The sequence below is a fragment of the Helianthus annuus genome, chromosome 15, assembly GCF_002127325.2.
Source record: "Helianthus annuus cultivar XRQ/B chromosome 15, HanXRQr2.0-SUNRISE, whole genome shotgun sequence".
NCBI classification, from domain to species: Eukaryota; Viridiplantae; Streptophyta; class Magnoliopsida; order Asterales; family Asteraceae; genus Helianthus; species Helianthus annuus.
In genome coordinates this window covers 59,866,804-59,881,098 of record NC_035447.2, presented here as the reverse complement: position 1 = coordinate 59,881,098, position 14,295 = coordinate 59,866,804, and the positions used below count along the sequence as shown (strand labels likewise).

The 14,295-nt window shown below is 34.0% G+C and overlaps 1 pseudogene; it reads left to right on the top strand.

The window, feature by feature from the left end:
• The first annotated feature begins 314 nt into the window (after window positions 1-314).
• Window positions 315-4,018, top strand: LOC110890690 (annotated as a pseudogene).
• Window positions 4,019-14,295: the final 10,277 nt, after the last annotated feature.

The following is a 14,295-nucleotide window of genomic DNA, read 5'->3' as shown; positions in this document are numbered from 1 at the left end:
TCCATCCAGAGAATACTTGATTTCAATGGATTATGAGTGGCATATGAGCTCATGATTGTCATCTGTCTATGGATTGGATTGGCCATGCAATGGCACATGCCTCAAAAGGGAAGCTTTTCTATGCTTTTCTTTTTCTTTTTTTTAACAACCTATAGATTGTTGAAGATTGCTCAAGTTATTATAACTACTTGGCTGTTTGCTTTTAGTTTTGTTAGAATTCTTTTCATGGTTATGACATTTGGTGTATCACCTGCACTATTTCATGATCCGCTAATGGATCTTATGGTGGGTCGAACCCCAACAAACCCGGATATTTGACACGAACATATGAACCCGAACACAAGATTATGCGGGTCGACACAAACATGACTTGTTAACACCGGATTTTTTTCTTTCTTTTTGCACATTGATAACCTAAGATTACAAATCATAACAAAGAAAACTAATGTATAAAGTATATTAACTAAAAAGTTCAATGTGTCAACCCACGAAACATGACTTGTTCCTGATTTTGAAGTATCAAGCGTCGGAAGAGGTTTGCGGCAGGCCTGTTATTCACATCTAAATCGAATGACCTGCAGAATCGCACCTGTTCATCGCCAGTAAACCCTCACCTCTTCCAATCGACTCGCCTCCTCAAATATTACACAAATCAACCTGCTGCTCAGATTACACTAATCAAACCTACAAAATGAAAGGAGGAACTCTTCAGATCAACTGGCACGACACTAAACCCGTTCTAACCCTAGATTTTCACCCCATCCCCGGCATTCTCGCCACCGCTGGCGCTGATTACGACATCAAGGTTTCTTTCTTCTTCCCGATCTGTATCTACTCTGAGTCTATGTATGTATATGCTTGTAGTTGTAGTAGTCACCACGTGTTTAAGTACTAGTATTCACTATTCACTCGAAGGTTAGGTTCACTTCGATTGATAATTTTGGAGATGTATGGATTCGGTTAGTTCTGTTGGTATGATGAGTTTGAAGTTACTTATATGAATTTGTTAACTCAATTTTGGCTGATTGAACTGGAATTTTGCAGCTGTGGCTTATAGCTTCTGAAGAAGGGGAAAAGGAGGTTCCTGCATCTACTTACCAGAATAGCCTTTCGTATCATGGATCAGCTGTCAATGCTATCCGCTTTTCTCCTTCCGGTACTACTTTTGCCTGTAATATATTTGTTACTTAAGTAGTATTTGTTAATTAAAGATTTCAAGATAGTAGAATTGATAGTTGGAAGGGTGATTCTCTTTTTCTGTTTAGACAATGATCAAATTCCTAGAATTATGTGTACATTTGTATGAATTTTAGCATTCGGCGTGGTTTTAAAAAGCAAAACGGGGTTTCAGTATCTGTGGGTTCGATCGAGGTGGATTCGGTGACGGGCGGAGCTGAAGGAGAACGAGTTCAGGAGCACGCGGAGGACGAAGCTGGTGTGCACGATCGGACCGGCAGATACTGTTTAACTTTTTTTTAAGTTAATAAACCAAACACATCTACCACACTTTTTACTAATATGCATTGATCGAGCGATGATCGGAGCTAAAAACGATGTTGTTTATGTATAATATGTTTGTTTTGCAGTCGTTTCCGAGGGCCGTTTGGTTGGACGGAAGTGGGAGGCAGCTGATCCAATGGCCTGTGGAGGAGATTTGATGATAATTTATTTTCATCCATCTGGAACATGCAGGAGAGTATCTTGCTTCTGGTGCTGTTGGTACGAGTTATTAAGTTGATTTGATGATAATTTATTTTCATTAATAGAGAGACAAATACACGGTTTAAACTCTTATAAATGTAGGTGGTGAGCTGATAATACGGAAGCAGAACAAAATACTGACTCTGGTCAAGTATGGAAGGTCCTCAAGACGCTATCGTACGGCCTTTCGTTTCTAACATAAAACATATATGTTGATATTGATATGTAAGCAATATACTATCAGATAAGCACTATGTTCAATTGGAAATGAGAATATTTTAGGTTAGTGATTGAATCTTATGGTCAGTGGGGGTGCCCCGAGAGTGCTCGGGATTGATTTTGTGTGATACTTAGCTGGTGAGCCAATCCTGATTAACAAGACTTGTGCTGCTGCCGAGATCTTCAGCAATTAGAAGTCGAAGAGGTTCCATGGCTAAGTTATGTCCGGTCAGGTTATTTAGTCCCGTTTTGATCCGAACCCGACTCTCCTTTTCCCATTTGTAACCATATAAAACTCCACTTTGTTGGTACACAGTGGGAATTTCAAGTTGGGCCCTGTTATAGCCTGTAGGCATCTTCGTATGTGATGAACTATGTGGCTTGTTACATTCTTGTGGTATTTGCAGGCGATGAACTGTTTGTTTTTGTTTTCTCGATACATACTGTGGTTAAGAATCTTGAAATTCTAACATCGAGCTTTTGTTTTGTTCTGAGGATTACCTAGGTTGCTGGAGTGGTAGTTTCATGTGACCTTAAGCTGATCCCGGTCAGTTATGTTTTAATTTTTTTAGTTTTAATCATGTTAACTATGTATGTATCGCGTATTAAAGATGAAATCTTGAACAGGGCGACTCGAACGGGGCTGGTGCTCAATATTACTGGGGCTGGTGCTCATTGTAACTACAGGTAAATGCTCACAAAATCGTCATCTTTCTACACAATTATATTGACAATTTTGTTACTTCTTTTTTCTTTAAATAAACAAAAGGACTATTTGTCAAATCTTTTAAATAAATCTAACACTTTGGGGATAAAGCTACCACTTTAAAAGAGCATGCCACTTTAGTTTTGTATCAACATTCAACAACGCCAACATTCCACATATCATGCAACCAACTATTCAGGTTCGGGTCAAATTCGGGTCCATATACCATGAGATCAATATTAGTTCTCAAGCTACATTTGGTAATTAATTTATTCTTTTTTGAATATGGATTTTTTATGTTTTTTTTTTTAAATTTTGGTTTTGTGTGATGCAGGGGAATTGAAGAAGATGTTATCGGGGCCGACAGGACTACACCATGAGGATCAGAAACTGATGTACAAAGATAAAGGAGCTCCAAAACGTATCTGGATGTTGTCAGTGTGAAGGATCGGTTGAAAATGGTTTTGGTGGAAGACCCGATTAGCCAAGAAAAGAGGTATATCGAGATGCGAAAGAATGCGCAGATGGAGAAAGCCGCTAAATCAATATCCGATTAGCTTGGAAGTCGATAAACTTGCTGGCCAGGTACATTGTTACAAGAATCATAATTCTTATTCTAAGACGAGTTTATTATTATTGTGTGTCTTTGGTTTGAATATTAGGATAGTTATTAACGTTTTATCATTGTTATTAGTTGGTTAGCTTTATCTTTTTCGTTGCAATATGTCTTTATAAAAAGATCTAGTTTTTGCCTTTTTGGTAATGTCATTTTGTTCTCCCTTTCATTTTTTTTGGTTATCAGTTAAGACACTAATGTTTGTGAATTTAAATGCGGGTAGGTATCTGCGCTTGAATCGGTTATCTCAAAAGGAGGGAAAGTAGCGGAGAAGACATTGTTAAATCTGATCGAGTTATTGATGAACCAACTACTTAAATTGGATGGAATTACCGCGGATGGAGATGTAAAACTACAGAGAAAAATGCAGGTATGTTTGTCACTTAAAGTTTTAGCATACTTAGTAACATGATTATGTTAACGTTGTTCGATATTTTTAGGTGAAAAGGGTTCAGAAGTACGTGGAAACGCTTGATGTGTTAAAGATTAAGAACTCAACCGCAGGGACCAATGAGAATGGGGATGCGAAACAAGTCCAGGAGCCGCCGGCTTCACAGCGCCAAGAGCATATAATTTCAAACGGACATATGAATGCCGCCTCACCAAATCAACATGACCGCTACCAGCCACCGTTCACAGATGCAAATAGAAAAAAAGGAAAAAAAAAGGAAAGTGTTCGTATTCAGTCCTATTTTTTCTTTCTGATTTTACATGTTGAACTTAACTGTTTACTTCACTTTCATTAACTGGAAACCACAGGAAATCCCTGATCATTTGTTTTACTTTAATATAGTTTATGTTTTTGCATCCCCATAATTCTTTCAGTCATAGTTTGATTTCAAAAGTCAAACCTTGGCTTCTTGTACCTAGCTTCTCGCCATCAATGGTTAGAAAAAAAATATATAATACGACAAAATAGTTAGCGGTTAAGATTTGAAATGGAAGAAAGAGAAAGTTATAATAAAAAAAAGAATATAGAGATGGAGAATCAGATGTGTTTTTTTTTTTTTGCTGCTGTTATGAAATCTATATTGCTGCTGACCTATTGTTAATTAGAATTGGATTAAAATTAAAATTCAATCTCTTTGATGAATGAGATGCTTAGTTCAGATTTTAATGACTCTATTACGCGGTAATGTTATATAGAATCTGTTTGCTGCTGTTAAAATAGAAAAGGCTTATAATTAATAGAAGTTGCGACCGCAAAAACGGTCGCAATTTTTCAATAAGGCAAGCAGTTGCAAAATGGTCGCAATTTGTAAAAGGCATGCGGTCGGAAAACAATCGCAGCTTGTAAAAGGTATGCGGTCGGAATACGGTCGCATCAAGACCGTAGTAACCAAAGTCCCACAAAACCAAGAGCAGTCGCAATATTTGTGACCATTATCAAAGTCGCAAAACCCGGGTCGCAAAAGATAGCAACAGTCGCAAGTTAGTCGGAGTAGAGCAATTGCGACGGGTGTTTTTCCGATCGCAGTTCCGGTTGGAAAACGGTCGCAGCAGGGCAATTGCGACTGGTTTGCGACCAAAATTGCACTCGAACTGTATGTATAGGTATAGATCTGTGCTTCCTTTGTTAAGACTTGTCCTGACTTGGCTTCACCACTTGCATACTTGTTTGACATGATATTATCTCTAACCACTTGATGGTATTAAAATATAGTCATAATTCATGCTTATCCTAGTCTATGTGGGCTTTGTTAGTTTTAAACTCTGTGAAAGTTTTGGTGTTTTTTTTTTGTGAATTACACGTGTTATCTGAATTATTACTGGTGTCTTTGTGTTTCCCATTCCAGATGTGCTCAAACATGCAACTAATATTTTGTTTTAGCATTAATTCACAGTTTTCAATAGCAAGGTTTGTTTTTACTTGTTATAGGTACACGTAACAGACTTGTGTTGATTTTATTTTCTGTTTTTTATAACACAAATATCATGGGAAAATCGTTAAGGTTTTGGCACAAGGGTGTCTCGTTTATAGTGAATATTTAGGCCTCTGGTATAACAAAAAAAAAACCTTAGGAAACAAGTTGTCAGTTACTAATCAGTTTTTTTTATTGTGAGTCTTTGGCACTTGACAATCTTGCAAGCTGTAAAGGGAATTCACAAGTGACTAGTCAGTTTCGTGCTTGTTTGAAAATTTAAGATGTATCCAACCTTCCTTTCATAGTTGCAACTTTTGTTTATAACCAATTGGTAACTCTTCTGCTGATTAGACAACTTGTCGCATGTGAAACACAGTTGCACACCCAGAAAGTATAACCTAAAATACAATTGCTGGAAAATGGTATACATATTTTGTCATGTTAGCTAAAGATCTTGATAAATTGTGATCTGTCCATGTTTTTTGATAATCCAAGAGGTTTAAAATTTGGTTCCAGTTAAGTTTTTAATCAAAATTTATTGGTCTTTTTTGATGTTTCATGTGACATTTTTTTAAACATCAAATTTAGTTGTTTAGATTATCGACAACTCTATTCCTTCTTAGAGGTGTGGTGTGGCTTATTAATTAATACTAGAATTCAAATACGAGCACACCATGTTCATTTGATATGAGTTGTAGCTAATCTCATGTTTTAATTTTTTTTTAAATCAATTATTGCCACATGAACACACAATTTTTACGCATTTTTTCTCTATCTTCTGGTTCAGATCATTTTCGTTTCGTTTGATTAGTCCGATTTCAGGTTCTTTTCTTGAGGGTTAGTGTTCACCGAGTTGATGAACTCGTTACCTCAAGTTCGTAGATCTAGTATTTCGGTTAAGTTTGTTGTGTAATAGAGTCAGGTGGCTCTTAGTTTTATCGGACTTGTTTTTGAATCTTGTGATTCATGTTTGTGTTCAGATGTTGTAAAAAGGTTTTTGACAAAATCAAATTAGGTCAGATATTTTTTACATCTTCACTGTTGTCTCCCAAAGTCTCTGGAAAAAAGTTCTTATATCTAGGGTTTTCTTATGTTGAAATTTGTTAGGTCGTTTAGATTTCGTTATCTGATCTTCATCATATTAATGGCCTGATTTTTTAGTTCCGTAGAGATTTTGTAAAAGTTCCAAAGTGTTGTGTAATTTGTAGTGTTTTATCTGACAAAATAAGGTCCTTATGTTCTTGACACGTGTTTTACATAAGTTGTTTCCAGCCTTTAGGCTTTGTTCCGAAGTTTTATAAATCGTGTGACTTTTTCTTTGTATTAGATACGTTTCTGACTACATTGTGGAATTGTGTAATTCTTTTTTATCAGAAAATGTATTCTGATTGTTTTCTGTTTGTACAGAAAAATTATATCCGTGTGTTGACATATGGTTTAAGTGTTTTGGGTGATGAAGTCAGCTCTCTTGTTTGTTCATGTCTTTCTCGATGATTCTTTTTCTACGTATTCACTTGATTAGATCTTAAGGTTTTTTTTTTTATTTATGATAGAGTCGACCTTTGTAGAGAGAGATTATATATTCGGTGTTTGTAGAGGAAGTTGATTGAGAATGATTATGTGAGAGTTGGTCACTGTATACATCTATTTGGATTCTTTGATTCTTTGTATTCCTTTGGTTATTGGAATCGCTGTGTGATTGATTTTTTTTTTTTTGTAAAGGTTATACTATCTTGTAGATGTATTCTTGGATAGTGTTTGCCTTTATCTCACTGGTCTAGGATTCTTCATGTTTTGAGTCCGACCGTAGTGAGGTTTGTGTAGGATCATTGTGTTGGTGATCTTATTTGTCTCTTTGAGACGTCATCGCCGATCGTAGTGATGTTAGTTCACTGGTCTAGGTGATGTTTGTGTTTCCGTCCTCACTGATCTGGGGTCGTTTGTAGATGCTTTGTGGTGTTGAGTCTAGTCCCGTTAGATCGTAGTGTAGGAACATGGCTGTATGTACATTCTTTATCAATGTTTGTTTTCTCATGATATACTTTGCATCTAGTATTGATCAGTTTACATGCCTCGAATATTTTACAAATGAAAAACATGTTTTTTACATAAACTATTGAAATGGTTTTAAAAATAAAAATGTTTCGGTAATTTGTTGTTTGATTGAATAGAATATGTGTTTTTATTATGATTTATTTTCAGTAAAAGGGTTGTTTCCTGTTAAACACTTATTCAAAATCTTAACATTGTTTAAATGTAAACTGTGTTTTTTGAGCCATGTGGTTCACAAATGTAAACCAATCATGTTCATTCTCAAGATTGTTTCTTGAATGTTGTTACATCCTTCTGTCTTCTCTTGTGTGAAAAGTGTTTTCTGATTTCCAAATCATGTGATTTATGTTTGTTTTAAGGTTAATCAGGAAATTTTGGCTGTAATATGATAAAGGATCGTATGATCAGTGTGGTTATTTGAATCGTGTATTCAGTATTCTTGTGAGGTTGTAAAAGTTTTTGATTGAATCAAATTAGTCTTTAAGTTCCTCACAAGTCTTGTATTTCAGACATGGTTTTGGTTTTGAAGTCTTAAAAGTCATGTAACTTTTCATCTTCTCATGTATAAATTTTTGGATCAAGTGATTCATATTTTTTTTTTCAGATTTATTTCTGAAAGTTTATATAGTCTTGTGACTGTTTATCAGATATGTTTCTGATGTGTTTTGAATCTTGTGATTCAAAATTTTTAAACGTCCTTCTGAATTGGGTCTTGTGACTCTTTGTTATCATATTTGTATCAGGTATAGTGATAAAACCTTGTGGTTTTGCGTTCTTTGGTTTATCAGGGTAGTTTCCGATAGTTTTTTGGAATCTTAATGATAGTGTCTTGTTTGATTAGATATAAATTTGACATGGGTTACAAAATCGTATAATCATTTGGTTTTATCAAGTACATTTATGATATTGTTGAAGAATCGTGTGATTCTTTGTCTAATCGGAATATATTTTCTGATGTTTGGCTGTATATGTCTCTTGGCATATGATCTTGTCTATTGGATGTGGATTTAAAGTCCACTATTCAATTGGAAGTTTTCTGTTCAAAAGTTTTATAAGAGATTCTCTTTGCATACATAAGTTCTTGTTCAAATGAATATTTTGTTTTGAGTTTTTAAGTTCAACAAGAATCTTTTGTACAAAAAGAAGAAAGGTTGTTTAAAAATGGTGTTCGATATCATTGGTCTTATCAGCATAATGTGGTCAAGCGTACAAATTGTCTACTTGTGTTAGGTATTGTAGACATGTTTTTGAAAATGATCACCAAAGATTGGCATGTTTATTAGTTGAATTTTTTAATATTTTTTTCTTAAAAAAAGTCTCACTTCAAAAATTGTGGAATTGTTGTTGAATTCATGAGATCATTTATTGCTGCCCAAGAAGTCATGAATTTTTTCAATGAGGGTTGCAGGTACCATTTTGAGTTTCAATAAAGCAGGTTTGACAATGGCCAAATTAGTCCATACTTAATCCGAGTCACTTACACTCAATGAGAAGGCAAAATATTAATCTGGAATAAGATTTTGCTGTTGGATTGAGGAATGACATGTTAAAGGGTGAAACAACTTTGGGAAGTTAAACTCTCAGGGAAGTTCTTTACTTCTTTAATAAAATCGATAATTGTCTTTCATGTTATCGTTTATTAATATCATTTTTTATTCATGTTTGTTTGTCATTTCTAAAGAAATGAATGGTTTAAACCAAAACTGAAATTTGTTTTTTTTTTAATTCAAGTTTTTAACATAACGGGTAGTATATGTAAATATAGTTTTCTTGAAAAAAAAAAAACTTGGATTTAAGGGGAAATTTTGAATGTGTTTGCTAGTTGAATTGAGGGGGGATGTTAAAAAGGTAGTCAATTCATTAGCAAACTTGAGTTTAATATTTGTGTGATAACTTGAAATGTTGTTTGTAGTATCTTGAGAGTTGGAGGACTGAATATGAGCTAGATAGGAAGCTGGACCTGAATGGGCTTATGGTTCATGGGCTTATGGTTCGTGTTGATTCACATTAACGCACACAACAGATACTTTCTCTCACATCATTGTTCATCTCTGGTTGTTTCTCTCACTTAGGGTTTTCATTGTTCTGTTCGTCGATTAGATAAGTTGTGAGAGAGTGCAGTTCATCGAGTTGATGATCTGCTGGTGAGATATCGAGAGATTCACGTTGAGTATTCATTTGTTTGTGTCTGTTGAAGTTTTATCAGTGAGTAATAAACCGTTCTTTACATAAATCCATGTGTTTTGACACGTAAAACCGTGTTAACCGAATGACGACCAAAACCGGGGAAAACATAAAACAAATATACAAATTTATAATACCAAATGATCAACTGAAAAGACATACATAAAAATAAGGATGAAAACATATTATATTTGACCCGACCGAACTAAGGAAAAAATCTACGTCGAAACGTAAATGAATTTGTATTATACCGACGCGTACATATAAGAAAGCATGTAAAACTCCAGAGAGTAAAAATAACATTCAACAAAGTTTTTTAAATATTGAGAGGCTATAAATGTCCATGTTGAAAGAAAGTAAAAAAAAAAACAAATAAACACTATTCATTAGGGATGTTATGAAATAATATATATAATCAATTGTACTGTTAAAAAACAAAACAAAAAAAAATGCTCAATTTGTTTTCAATAAGGAAAAATTGAACCAAATCACAACTAATTATTTCATTGTATATGTGGTCGGCATGAAACAAACAAAATATATAGGGTGGTCGCCATGAAATAAACAAAGTCTATAGGTGTACGAAAATTTCTTGAATATTATATACGCCTATGGAGAATTTTTATAAAAGGCACTTAATTAAAAATATACAAAGATAAAATGCCGTGGCGATAAATGAAGAAGAACTAGTGATTTCCAAACTCAAAAACAATACAGATGAAACCCAAAAAAGGCCTTATAGTCTATCGATATCAAGTTTGTGTCTCTTCCAATAAGGTGTCTCATCGCAACACGGTCCAAAGCAAATGGTGTGTTTTTAATTTTAGGGCATACATAAAAAAATGAAAGAAAAAAAAAATCTAATCTATCACGATGACACGTAGTTGCAACAGTGTTAAAAGATGGCAAGCAATACTAGAAAACTCTCAATTTTGTGACAGCTAAATTTATAGCAAATCTGTCGGAAATTGGTCTTACTGACAAATGCTATAAAAAATTCCGTGTGAAATAAACTTGTCGGTAACTGGATTAGCTACAAAAATACGACAAATATATTTCTACAAATTTCCGACAAAATTCTCTCATCGTAAACATTGCTACAAAATGCCAACAAACTATTTTTAATGTTTTCCGACAATTCTTCGACAAATTTACCTTTTTTTTTAATTTTATTTCTAATATTTTTTACATAAACAATATTTAGGAAAAATAATAATCTATAAAAACAAAAAAAAATATTTTTGTTTTGCGAAAAAATTCCTACAAAACTAAATAACTTTCCTTTTAAAAATTTGCGACAAATTTCCTACAAGACTAAATAACTTTCTTTTAAAATTTCCGACACAATTCCTACAAACGAGGTCAATTTGCTACGAACTTCTGACAGATTTAACATTTTATTTTTTTATAAATTTGTTAGTTTACTAAAATTTATAAATAAGATATAAAATAACTTACCATCGTCGCAAATTTGTAGCTAGTTGCTACAAATTTTGAAATTTTATTTATTAAGTTACTTATTATTTTGTTGTAGTAACAAACAATATATAATTTTAATTTACTTTGTCGGAATTTTGTCAGAAAACTGTAGCAAACGAGGTCAATTTCCTATGAATTTCCGACAAATTGAACATTTTATTTTTTTAAATTATTTATTTTACTAAATAACCTACCATTGTCGCAAATCTGTTGCTAGTTGCTACAGATTTCCGACAATTTTGAAATTTTATTTATTAAGTTATTTATTTTGTCGTAGTAACAAATAATTGATAATTTTAATTTATTTTGTCGGAACCTTCGTTGCGAAAGTAACAAATTTTGCATCGAAAATGCTACAAATACTTTTTGTGTGGAAAATTTTTGGGATTTTTTTATTTTTCTTTTTAGTCGGAAAACTGTAGGAAAGTTATAGGCAAAAATTGAGTTGTGGGAAACTTTTGAAGGAAAAAAATGAAGTTTTCTAGTAGTGAGGGACTTTTTCGCGAATCCCACCTAATATGTTGCCATGAAGTTTCGTCGCAACAGGGCCTAAAAGGCTAAAACCCAAAATTTTGAACGAGCTTGTAGCGAGGACATGTCGCCAAAACAGAAGTTATACCAACGACCTCAGTCATCCTTATAGGGGTCGCCATTATAGACTTCGATTCTTGTATTAGTTGTGTGATTTAGCCGTTAAGAAAAAAAAACACAAGTCCTTTATCAAATACATGTTTTTCTAAACTAATATATTATACTTCTTTTCATTTTTACTATCCGATTAACCTGTTGCAATTTTTATACATTTTTCCTCATTCATTTTTATTTTTTAACCTAAGTCATATAATTCTTATCCTTTTCAATTTTTAAACCAACCCATTATATAACCCTACAAAAAGTAACTTGGGGTGCCTTAGGGTAACTCAAAAGTTGTGTCTTTTTACACATAACCCTTAACTAATACCCTTGCTTCATAAACACATAACCCAAACCAACATGTCCCAATATATATACCCCTTTAATAAATATATTTGGGTTATGTCCCGTTTATTTAAAAGTCACACCCTTCACTTCATTTTACTCTCGCATATGTACTTGATTAAACTCTTCAAATGAACCGAGACATACTTGAACCAACACACAGCATAAGAATCAACAATTCATGTGTTTAGATCACACTCATTCAAAAAGTCACAACTCTTCAAACAATTTTTAAATATAACACACCCTTACGAAAATGTCACAACTTTTAAACACAACACACCCTTTCAAAAGTCACAACCCATCAAACTACTTTTAAATATATCATACCCATTACAATTTTTGCATGAAACCAATCATCACACCTATTCAATCTTCCATTGTCGATCTGTTCGCATGGAATATGGAATCATCGCTTCCACTTATATTATGTATATATGATATACATACAAATACTCAAACCTACCCATTAGTGACGTAACCACAATATGCAGAACATGCATGGAACATCCCACCATTTGAAAGGAATTAAACAAACACATGAACTATCGCACCGGCACACTAATAAACGGCATAAAATCAAAGGGTCACACCCTTTCAAGTTACTACACAACCGGAAAATACGGATGCACCGTTCTGACGCACCATTTGAACTGGAAAGAAACCGATGCACCGTTTAAAGTTGCAAGTTAAGTTACTACACACCCGGAAAGTACCGACGCACCATTTGAACCCAAAAGTAACTAACGCATTGTTCCGACACACCGTTTGGAAAAAAAATAAACAAATCAACACTGAATCGTTGTATCGTTTCATTATTAATATATATAATAATCCAGATTATTAACCACTATAGTCACTTATGGCATCTCTCCGAACATGCAACCGTCGTATCGTATCCGTACATATCATCGCATCCCCTCCGAACAACAACCGCCATTTCCCTTCATATTTATATATGATATAAGCCGGATAACAACCGCCCTCAAAATAACTCGGCCACAATAACAAATGAAGGCAACGACGTATCTCTCCATTCGCTGGATAATAAAGATCCAACACATCACTTGGTTCATGATTCATGAGGCTGCAATTCAATTCGATTAGATTGATTGACTGACGGAGATTTCGATTGTTTGCAGTGAGTGTACCAAAGTGCCGAGAATGTGAAGGGGGTTCGCTGACCACCAGGAGGGAGAAGGCCATGCTAGCGGTTGTGCACCGGAGGGGGGTTGTCGGCCACAACCACGAAACTGTAGTGACGGTGAAATGGTGAAAAGTTTGGGATGAGATGATCATTTTATGTTGCAAAGCCTATTATAAAAAAATCTAAAACGAGTCTCACTTTATTACTATGTTCAAGCGTGCACATCAACGCATATGGTTTCACGTGATGGTTTTCTTTTGCTTTATTTTTCAGTTTTTAGATTTGTTTTAAAGAGTGTTAACCATGATATAAACGAGATTACTGTTAGTATTATTATAATAAATTTTACTATCATTGTTTTCGTTAATTTTTTAAAAAAAGTTGAATACACAACTATTTCCCATGTTGAAATTTTGATGTTGTATTGTTAGATTTTAATTGAAAATAAATTTACTTTTGTTATATAATTGGGGATATTGCGAAATAATTTACTTTTTGGTAGATAATTTAGGGATATTGAATTTTGTTACGAAGATATGTTGAAATGTGCAACAGATGTAATCCATAAACTATGTTATTTTTGCCTACATTTGTATTTTAGATGGATGATGATGTAGGTTATGTGAAATTGTGCTTTTTTTTCTGAACGGCGTATGGTTAGGATGTTGCTAACCTTAGTTTGTTAGTATCACCAAGTTAGTATTAAAACTCCCCCACTGCCTGAATTTAAACCCAGGACCTCCAAGAGAAGCAACACTTCCCACCTTCCACTTGACCACTAGGCCAAGAGATCATTTGAAATTGTCCCTTTTATGAAACTTATTCAAGAAATACATTTGTTTGCAATTGAGTTTTTTTTCAAGAAACACCTCTATGTCTATTATTGTCAAATGGGTTTTCTTATCAACAACTAACCACATGTTATGCCCCATCTTTTGATATGATGCCTTTTAAGTTTTAAAAATAATAAATTTGTTTTAGGCGAAAATCGCATAAAAATTTGCTACCAAGTTCAATTTTGTGGTATTTTGTTGTTGGATTTTGTTATTATTTTCAAAAGAATTGAAAATTAACCCACTTTGGATGCAGTTGGTGAATAGAATATAGTCATATTAAAATAACTCATTTTCAACACCCCGCTGCAACGCGCGGGTTAGCGTCAACTCGTTTTTAATACAAATAACAAGGTAATTTCGTTATATGCATGCACAAGACAAATGAACCAGGACGGAGGTGGTAATAGGGCTTGAGAATTTATAGCATCTCCAATGCATTCTTTTCAAACATGACTAGTTCAAAATTCAAGACGCCAAGGTGGGTGCACAAAATCTAGGGTCTCATAGTTTAG